Source organism: Microtus oregoni, unplaced genomic scaffold (genome assembly GCF_018167655.1).
Source record: "Microtus oregoni isolate MIOR12 unplaced genomic scaffold, Mior012 000063F_ref0000156, whole genome shotgun sequence".
Classification (NCBI taxonomy): Eukaryota; Metazoa; Chordata; class Mammalia; order Rodentia; family Cricetidae; genus Microtus; species Microtus oregoni.
Genome location: NW_024543873.1, coordinates 4,857,206 through 4,868,214, shown reverse-complemented (window position 1 = coordinate 4,868,214; position 11,009 = coordinate 4,857,206).

Here is an 11,009-nt window from a genome sequence, read left to right as displayed (position 1 = left end):
ATTAATACTTTCATGCAGTCATAAGCAGAAATCTAGGGTCACCATTATTACTCCTTTGAAAATACATGCTTGATCCTCATTGCTCTTAATATTTATTTAATAACCCAGAGAGGGAGATTTGTTGTTGCCTCCCTCCCTTCCCTCCCTTCCCTCCCTCCCTCCCTCCCTCCCTCTCCACCCCCTCCCTCCATGTTGTTTTCTTTTCCACGGGAATCAAACAGAGGGAGGCCATAGGGGGAGGAACACACTGATTAGGGGAAGTCATGGAACAGTGGAGAAGTTGAGAATGGAAGAGCTAAAAGGCCCGGAGTTCATAGCAGTCGCTTCCTCCACCACCAGCCTCTAAAACAGCGCTTCTCGGCTTTCCTCATGCTACGACCCCTTAGTACAGTTCCTCATATTGTGATAGCCCCAACCACAACATTATTTTCATTGTTCCTTCATAACTGGCATTTTGCTACCGTTGTGAATTGTAATGCAAATATTTGTGTTTTCCAATGGTCTTAGACGACTGCTCTGAAATAGTCACTTGACCCCAAAGGTACAATAGCGCCTCATAGGTTGAGAACCATTGCTCTAAAACCATGTTGGATATGCTGATCTAGCCCGAGTGATTAAGTTGATCTACCCTGCGTGATTAAGTCTCTCCTCCTTTACTTTCCTTGCTCTCAGTTTTTTTCTTTTTCTTTTTAAGGTTCAGTTTTGCTTTGCCTGCATGTACGCCTGCGCACCAGAAGAGGGCCTTAGATCCCATTGTAGATGGTTGTAAGCCACTATGTGGCTGCTGGATATTGAACCCAGGACTCCTAGAAGCACAGGGCTGCCAGTGCTCTTAAGCACTGAGCCATCTCTCCAGAACCTGCTCCCCGTTTTCAGTGAAAGGTTCACTTAGCTTCCTGAGATGCCTATCTATGTCTTTGTGCCAGTTGCTTTGGTCTTGTCTTTGATTTCGTTTTCCTCTTAGCGTCTACATCGAGCTTTCTCTCAGGAGAAATTTTCGTTCTTCAGGAGCTCAATATTTTGTCCTTCTGTTGGCCCATTTTTCTGTAGAAGCTGGGGCAACTCTTGAGATCGAGTTGCCCTGCCAGTGTCTGTGAACGACCACTAGGTGGCAGTGTCTGAGAGCATTGCTAGTCATGGTATGCTTGCCTGCGCAGATGTAGGGTGCTTCACTAGCTGGCTTGATTTTAGCCTGTGTAGTTTTTTTAAAAAAATTCTTTTCATATATTATTATTATTATTATTTTGGAGGAACACACATACCATGGTGTACAAGAAGAAGTCTGAGGACACCTTTCAGGGTCCATTCTCTCTGTCCACCATATGGAATCAAACTCAGGCCACCAGTCTTGCTAGCAAATGTCTTTACCCGCTGAGCAATCTTTCTCTATTCTTTTTTCTGTTTTTCTTTTTCTTTTCTTTTTCAAGACAGGGTTTCTCCGTGTTGTTTTGGAGCCTGTCCTGGAACTCGCTTTGTAGACCATAGAGCGATCACAGAGATCCTTCGCCTGCCTCTGCCTCCCCAGTGCTGGATTAAAGGCTTGCGTCACCACCACCCAGTTCCACTGAGAAATCTTGTATTTAATGCCAACTGGTTTGTATTTAATGCAAACTGACTTCCTTTGTATTCCTAGAGTTGACCCTCTGTCTTTATTTTCAGCGTGTGTCATCGGTGCCTGAAGAGGACTCACTGAGTCTAACACGATCATTTATACATGGGGAAACTGAGGCAAAGAAAGGGCCAAAAGCTTGCTCAAGGTCACATAAAAAATCCAAGGCAGGCCCACAGGCTAGTCTGATAAGAATCAGAAATCGAATTTGATCCGCTGATTGTGAATCTAGAATCTTTGGGGAGGGGGAATGATACAGGAGAGCATGAAGAAAATGGTTGCTGTGAGACAGCAGCCTGGGGCTTCCGGTGAGCCACGGGGCCAAGACAAAACAGCCCTGGGAGAGGGCTGAAGAGTGCAGGCAGGCCCGTTTCCAAACGGAAAACTCGAGAACTGTGACTACTGTGAGACTCAGTGAGAATTCCAAGATAGGACTCAGTAGGCTTGGGCACTTACTAGGCAGGCTCAAAAATGTCAGGCTTCCTCCCTACTAACGTCAAGAAGAATCTCCAAATGCCTTCCACCTCCAGGAGTTCCGTTTTCAGTGTAAATTTCCACTACATTTGAGTCCCTCTTCAACTTTGCCTCACGTTCCACCATGAGGTTTAGCCCTTCAGCTGAGAGATTAAGTTGAGCTGAAAAATTAGGTCAGGGCTTCTTTCTACTGCAGATGTTCTCCAGAGACGCAACCCCGAGCGATGACCATCAGCTGACTCGAAACCCTGGCCTGTCACATTGTCTCTCTTCCACTTACTCATGAGAGTCTGAGCACCTGGCCTCTGCATCCCACGGCTCCCTTTGTCCTCAGGGCCTCCCAGAAGGATTGGAGAGCTCTTGACAGCTGTGAAACATCCATAGGAAGTAAGTATGACCTCATACTAATGAAAGCGGCCTCCAAATAAAGAGGCTCTTTAAAAGCAGCCTTTCTGAAAAGTGGCAGGGGGGGGGGCAACCCAAGAGCCCTTCAAATTGTTAAGAGCACACCAGTGCCCAAGCAACATGGCTTGCTGGATCCAAGGCCTAGCAAACCTGCTCTCCCCCTCACTCCACAGACACTTCTTCTCTGCGCATGGAACAGTTGTGTGTCTCTGTGGTAAGCGCTGCTCACTGCACAAAGGTGCTTCTCTGCAGACGCCTGAGAACTGCATTAGTGTAGACATACGGCCATATTATGATTCATCTATAGCAACCGAGGGCTCCAAACAATATCCGGAAGTGTCACTGACGTTCCAAGCACCATTAGATCTGCCGAGTCGATAGCCCAAGAGGTAGAGTAGAAATGCGGGTATTTTGCTCTTCCTTCTGTTATTCTGGGCCCCTGCTCAAAACAAGTACCTTCTTGGGTCACTCAGTAAGGGGCCAGGGAGTAAGAATTGACTATCAGAGTAAGAAATAGAGTAAAAGTCACAGGCGCTTACCAGGCGTTGCATCTTTTTTTGGCAGTAAGAGGGGCCAGATGCAACACTATCATTAACCTTAGCAGGGATTTCTTGACATGCGCTGTACCGTGCAACTCCCTAGACGTTCCAGCCAGGTAGAGCCAGCCCTCTGTTTGTTTGCTTTCAGAAGCAATCTTACTGGAAACTGAAATCCTTCTGAGTCAGCCTCCAGAGTATACAGACGATGGGCTTGCGGCCCCTTATCTGACATCTGGCTCCTGAAATTTGTTGGGTTTATTTTCCAAGTGTTGATCAACTGTTTTCTACTTATATTGTTATCTTATATATTTTCCAAGTGTTGATCAACTGTTTTCTACTTATATTGTTATCTTATATATTCAGGCTGCATTGGATGTCTCAGATGGTCTTCAGCTGAAATCCCAAAGAAGTAGACTCTAATGCCAGGGAAAGAATGGACTTGCCAGCTATCAAGAGCAACCAGACAAAGAACAAGAGCTTCCTTCTGCTATGTCCGTATATAGGCTTCCAGCAGGAGGTGTGGCCTGGATCAAGATCTGGATTAGAAGTGGATCTTCCTACCTCACATTAAGAAAAAAATCCCTCACTGGTGTGCCCTCCACATTTGTAATTATATGTTAACTTCAGATGTAGTCAAGTTGACAGCCATGAATAGTCATTACCGTTAACAAACCAGAGGATTCTTTTCAGAGACTGTCATGCTCTCTTTTGTGACTTTCTACTTTTTCCCAAGAGGCAGGGATTCTGTAAATCATTCTGTAGAATAGACTGGCCTCGAACTCACGGGGATCTGCCTGCCTTTGCCTCATTTGAGTGCTGGGATTAAAGGTGTGCGTCACTACCACTCGGCTATGACTCTTAGTTTTGAAATTTGTCTTAGTAATTGATTCTGGTCACACAACTATTCCGCATCTCAAAATATGTGGCTTTCCCATTATCGCACCCTGCCCCAGTCTTTGCTTGGTACATGTGTAAACAGTAGACCCAGTTCATTTTCAGTGCTCATGCTTCTACCCTGACCAAATTCTAAGCAGTTCCTCAAATATATGTGGACAAAACACTTACCAAAGAAAATTTGCCTGGGTAGAAAAAACACAGTTATGGACATTATCAAGTTTGCAAAGAAGCACAGACAAGGCCATCTTGTTCAGCTTTTTGTTTTTAGATGAAAAGACACGTTCAAATGAGTTATGACCTGGATAATGTCCAAAAAGTCAGTGATATTTTGACTAAATTGTCATCTTGATGGTACACTATAACTAGCATGTGGTTCAGAATACACATTGGTAGTTTTTAAAACAATATCAATCGCTTTATAATTTCAAATTTCCAGAAAGTATCCCAACAATTTCATAAATTTTTTATTTTTTATTTTTTTTTTATTTTTTCGAGACAGGGTTTCTCTGTAGCTTTGGAGCCTGTCGTGGCACTAGCTCTTGTAGACCAGGCTGGCCTCCAACTCACAGAGATCCGCCTGCCTCTGCCTCCTGAGTGCTGGGATTAAAGGTGTGTGCCACTTTTTTTTTTGTTTGTGACTTGTCATTCAACATAGAATTTACCCTTAGAAATTTCTGGTCATCTAAAACACTGGCACAATCCTCTCTCTCTTGGGCTGGTCTCAGGTATCTCAGTCCAGTGTTTTGCTGTAGATCTGTGTATCTGTGTCTGTCGATGCTGCTTGAAGTTTCTATGATGACAATTAAGGTAAACATCAGTCTGATTACAGGGGAAGTCAATTTAGGCGTCCTCTCCACTGTTGCTTGATTTCTTCGAGAGATAATTCTTTCTCATTCTGTGCTTCTGACCCTTTCCTCGAGGATGAGGGAACAAAGAAGTGTTGATCTGTTTTCAGACTTTGTTCTGCCCCTTTAGTCTATCGGTCTGTCTAGTCTATTACCAGATTTTGGTAATAACTATCTGAAGCTTTTTTTTAATCATACATTGGAATTCAGAAACACAATATTTCTAGCTTTATATTTTTTCTAAAGATTGTTTTGATCATTTGTGGCGTCTTCTGTCATTCCATACAAAAGACTCTGTTTTTATAAGTGGGGTCTGATGTCTTCCAGTCTAGGCTGCTGTCTCTGAGTTCCCCTGGGTGGCTATACTTGTCCAGACTCTTTAGAATTCCAAGATTAGCAAGACAGCTGTAACTCTGGGTATCTCTGGAATCAAAGGCATGGGGTTCATGCATAAAAGGCTTTTCCTTCTGGGGAGGGGAGGAGTTAAGAGATTGCATTGAAAAGTTTTATTACATTCTTATGGACTTCTTTTATGTGCTTGTTTATGAATAGGTGTAGGTTTACACATGCTAGAACATACACATGTCACAGGACAGTCTGCAGAGACTGGCTCTCTGCTTCCAGCGTATTGGCTCCAGGGATGGAACTTAGGTTGTAAGCATTGGTGACATGAGTATTTACCTGCTAAGTGGCCTAAGAGATTTCATTTTATTTTTTCATTTGCTTACCTTGTAGTGAGTGGTTCTATCAGACATTATTTTGTTGTGTGACCTTGAACAAACCTTTTCTAATTCCCGAGGCTCGATTTTCCCTTCTCTAAAATGATGAAATGGTCTTCTAGTTAGCTTCAGATGTCAAGTTGGCACAGCTCTGAGTTATCTGAGAGAGTCTCATTTGGTGAGTTGCCTTGATCAGATTGGTAGTAGGCATGTCTGTGGGGTATTTTCTTGACTGTTAATTGGGGGTCCTAGGCAACTATGACAGTTACCGTCCCTAGGCAGGGGGTTCTAAACTATATATAGGAAAACTAAGTAGGCATGAGGCAGTGGTCAAGACAGCATGCTTCATTGCTCCATGCCTTGTGCTTTCTGCTTCCTGCATTATTTCCTGTTCTGACTTTCCTTGGTGATGGGTTGAGAGCTGGACATGTAAGCCAAATAAACCCTTTCCTAACCAGGTTGCTTTTGGTCAGTGTTTTTGTCACGGCCACAGGAAGGAAATTAGGACAAATGGATAGATTTCGTTGGGAAGTGTCTTGAAAGATGTAGTCAAGTTTGTTTCTACCACTGTATAGTAAGTATCACCTTCTCCAGTGATAATAATAATCTTGTCTCTAAGGATCATTATTTGCCAAATCCAGTTAGAGGCATAAAACTTAAAAACTGCTTCCTTCTGACCGAGCTCCCTTGGGCGGAGCACCTTGGGCAGTATAGTCTCACAAGTGCCAAGTATTCTTGTCTTACTTGTTTTCTATGTAACCCAGGATGACCTCAGACTTCCCATCCTCTCACACAGCCTCATCTGTCTGGTATCACCCATGCAAGACAGAGTGATAATCGACTTATGCCTGGGAGTAGAAATGAGGCCAGCCTATGAATGTGTGAGGGCGCACTGAGACTGTAGGGCAAATGGGAATATCAAAGACTCGTCAGGCCCAAGAACTTATTGGACACACCAGACCAAGGAAAAGGTGTAACTCCCTCACCTGGACACTATAAAGGTGTGGACCTCTAGCACTATGATAGCAAAAGCTCCCACCAGCCTGTCGTCTAACCACTGTGTGTGCGTGTGTGTGTGTGTGTGTGTGTGTGTGTGTGTGTGTGTAACGACTGGCAGTTAGAGAATGCTGGCGGTCCCCAGGGCTTCAATTCAGCTTGGTCAATACTGAGGTGGCCTAGTTGACTTTGACCTGCCAGTTCATTCGTTCACCCTCCTGGAGTTGCTGGCCACCCATCTTCCCATTCCTTTGTCCGGACCTGGTCCTGCCCTTTCACCTTGGCAGCTAGACCTATGTTAGGTTACAAAACCTATGACCCAGCAGATGCTGCTTTCTCAGCTTCTTTCCTGTACCTTATCAGAAGAGAGGCTCTTATGTCCCTATCAGGTTCCCTGGCTTTGCCTTCTCAAGCCTCTGTGAGGCAACAGACAGGCAGACAGGTGGATAGATAGATCTATAGATAGATAAAGTTACTGTGTGATGGGCAATGTAGGATCTGAGAGTTAATATTTGTAATTTAATATTGGAATAAAGAATTGTTGTCATTGAGACTGACGCATTTTCTAAGTGTATTATTATTCAATAAATGCTGACATTAAGGAAAGACATATTTTTTTATTTGAAGCACTTTCTCTCTCTCTCTCTCTCTCTCTCTCTCTCTCTCTCTCAGACACACACACACACACACACACACACACTGGTTAAAGGGGCACTTGAGGAAATACATTCTGGGGAAAGGAAGTAAAAAATGTAGAAGTTCTGAGGTAGACACAAGTATGTTTAAAAAACAAAAAGAAGCCAATAAAACTGTAGGGCTATGAGCAAAGATGACCAAAGTAGAAAAACTAAGCAGTAACTAGAATCGTGCCACAGAGGTCAGAGTAAGAAATATGGATTTTATTCTGTCGTGAATATGCTATGTCATAAACATAGATGAATTCATCTGTCTCTCTACATCTAGAATTTACTGAATAACAAAGATTACATTACATTACAATCCTGATTTCTCTTGGTAGGTTGACAATCAGGTTCCTCCATTCCAATCTTATCCATTAGACTACTACCCTTCACAATTGTGTATGTACGGTGTGCATGTACGTGTGTGTGTGCATGTGTGTTTGCGTGTGTGTGTCTACGTGTGCAGAATGCCTAGGAAAACTGTGAAAAGTGTACCAACTTCAGAGAAGCTTGGGAGCAGAGATCTGATTGAGATGTGAGGAAAAGTCTATCGTAGACCATTAAGAAACCTTGTAACCTGTAAGCTTACAGCTGTTCAGACACATAAGCTGTTCAATGTAGATTGAAAAAAAAATATTATCACTTTCCTTAAGGGCAGGCTATCCAGTATGTCAGTTTCAAGTAGACTGTCACAGGCAGAAATAGAAAACTGTACTCAAGCTGAACCTAGGAACAGAGGCAGAAGTCCTTCACTGTGGCAATTTTCCTGGATAAGGCCATGTCAAGTGACCGGGTCAGTTTGTTCCTTCCTTTATTGTCCCAGATAAAGAAGCTGTATCTAATGTTATTGGTCAACTCTTGTGTCTTGCGTTTCTGATGGGATTTACTATATTGTCAACAAGTATTGCTATTTTCTGGAGTGCTGGCAGATGGGAGTTGTTTGCTTGTGTACACAAGATGTAGCATCGTTCTTCCTTGTCACTTACACTCAAAATAGCTCAGGTTAAGGCTGCTGCTTTTCAGAATGGATTATTTCAAGGCTAAGTACAGCCTGAAGGCTGCTATTCCATGCAATACAGACTAAACTAGAGTGGGTCCTGCTTTTAGTCTTCCCTAAGCATTTCTCATATAGTCCAAGGTCAGAAATAACCAAAATGTCCAGTACCTTCTGAAGGGACAAAGGAACTGTGGTGTATGCATAGACCTGAGTATTATAAAGCTGGAGGAAGGAATGTGATATTGACGCACGCTCTAACAAGGATAAACCTTTAAGCACACTAAGCGAAAAATCCAGGCATGTCCCACAAAGCTTACCTTCCTAAGTGCACAGCTTAACGGCTCTTAGCTTTCATTTTTGTTTTTTTCCGAGGTCTGCAGAAGTAGCTCCGGCTGGTTTTAAACTTGCTACATAGTTGAGGTTGGCCTTCAACTCCTGATCTTTCTTCCACCTCCTCCCGAGCTAGGAAATTTATTTTTAACATACTCCCAGGGTTTTGTTCTCATCAGCACAGTCAAGTTAGAACATCTTATCACCTTAGAAAGAAATGGTGTTTGTCAGTGAAATTGTTACAATATGAAGCTGGGTTTGGTACAGTGTAAGTTTGAAGGTCAAATCAAAATATTGGGGAGGTGAATCAGAAAGTTAAGAGGAGAGAGCCAGTCTGGGAACACAATACTGGGAGTGTTTCTGGTGACAGGGACTGTTGCAAATTTATTTTTCACTTGTTTTCTAATGAAGATTCAGACTCTATATAATGCTGCATTGAAGAGTTGTTATTAGGGATTTAATATTCAGAGGAAAACGCCATCCATGTGGACTCTAAAGAGACTTTGGATTAAGAAGTCACTCAATCTCTATAACCCTAACGACCCCTCATTCCTGAGCTGTAGCTTCTGCTTCCTAGGGATCTGTGTATATGCTCCACTCAGCTTCCAGGGTACCCATTTCATTTTCATCTTATGCTCACACTATGGTTTACTCTATGCATATTTAGCTTCATTCATTTTCCATTCACATACACATTTTGATTCATACACATTTTGCAGCTATACCCTCTTTCTCTCCTCCCTGGCCTTTTACACTATTATCAGCGAAGGTCTGTATTTTTATAAACTACATAATACATAGTTCCCATTTTAAAGTTAATTATCTTTTCTTAAAATAAAAAATGAGGAATACTTTAAATTTTTATTCAAATATTTACCATTCTGGACCACTTTGTTTTCTTGTTCAATTCCAATTTCTAGCTGTTGTAACTTTTGCCAGAAGGGTTTCTTAAATAATTTTTTTTTAATTGTGAATCATCCCACAAGAAAGAAATCTCTTACTTTTTGTTTGTTAGGAAATAGTCTTTATTTAGCTTTTCTTCTTGAAGCATATATTATTGAAGAATATTTGGGAATTTAAAATTAGGTTCCCTTCTGTTTTGTATTGTTTCTGTTGAGAAGTCTGTAGTCATTCTTATCTTTTTTTCTTTCTTCCTTTTCTTGAATTTTCTCCCAACATAACATCCCAATTGATTAATTGGGAATTTTATGCAGTGTTCCCCAATCTCACTTGCTTCCCATTCTTTCCAGGTCCACCCTCCCACTCTGGTCCCCCCCCTAAAAAAAAAGACAAAAAAATACACTACATCCAATTTTTGTTGTCCATATACTCACTGGAGCATGGTCAGAATCCCAGTGTTCAGCCCCTTAAAGATAACCGAGTCATTCTTTTGTTTAATCATCTATGTAATATGATTCTCCCCAACCCACTCCCCTGATAATGTTGAAATTTCCCCTTTTGTAACAGGGCCCTAGTGACATGGGATACCCCTCTGTTAATAAAGATACTGGCTTGGCCTTATAGGGTAGAACAGAGCTAGGTAGGGAAAACTAAACTGAATGCTGGGAGAAAGAAGGGCGGAGTGAGGGAGAAGCCATGTAGCCCCCACCCCTGCCGGAGACAGACGCCAGATAGAACTTTACCTGGTAAACCACAGCCTCATAATACAGATTACTGGAGGTGGATTAATTTAAGATATGAGTTAGCCAGAAATATGCTTAAGCTATTAGCCAAACCATATTGCAAATGATATGGTTTCTGTGTGATTATTTTGGGGATGAACAGCCAGGAACAAACAAGAGGTCTCTTACTACACCTTAGACCTTAGCACAGTGGTCCTCCACCTTCCTAATGCTTGCTCCAACCCTGTATTAGTTCCTCATGTTGTGGTGATCCCAATGATAAAGTAATTTCTTTGCTACCTCATAACTGTGATTTTGTTACTGTTATGAATCATAATGTAAATATCTGATATGCACGATGGTCTTAGGTGACACCTGAGAAAGGGTTGTTCAAACCGCAAGGGGGTCACAATAGACAGGTTGAGAACCTCTGCCTTAGCACAACTAACACTGTATCAAAAGGAAGCATGTAGGCCCCATCACCTGCCGAAATGGGAACAAAGACCTAATTCTTTAAAATCTAGTCCATAGTTCCAGGAAAGTCCCTAAACTAACTGTGTGTTTTGGATTTTGTAGTTCTGCTTCTTGCTAACTGAAGTGCAACCACCAGAATGTGGGTTTGTACATAAAAGACAAAGGGTTATAAGGCTCAGGGCTGCATGATTTGGGAAAGTTCCCTGTATGGTGGACAGCCAGCAATAAAGATTTTCTCTGGTGGTCTCTAGTTGTCTTTCCTTAAAACTCAAAATGTTACTTATGGATTTTCAGAGATTTTGATATGGTATGTCTTTGTGCTGTTTACATAATGTTTTCCCCATAATGTTCATTGAGATTCTTTTTTTAAATTAATTAATTAATTTATTTATTTATTAAAGATTTCTGCCTCCTCCCCACCA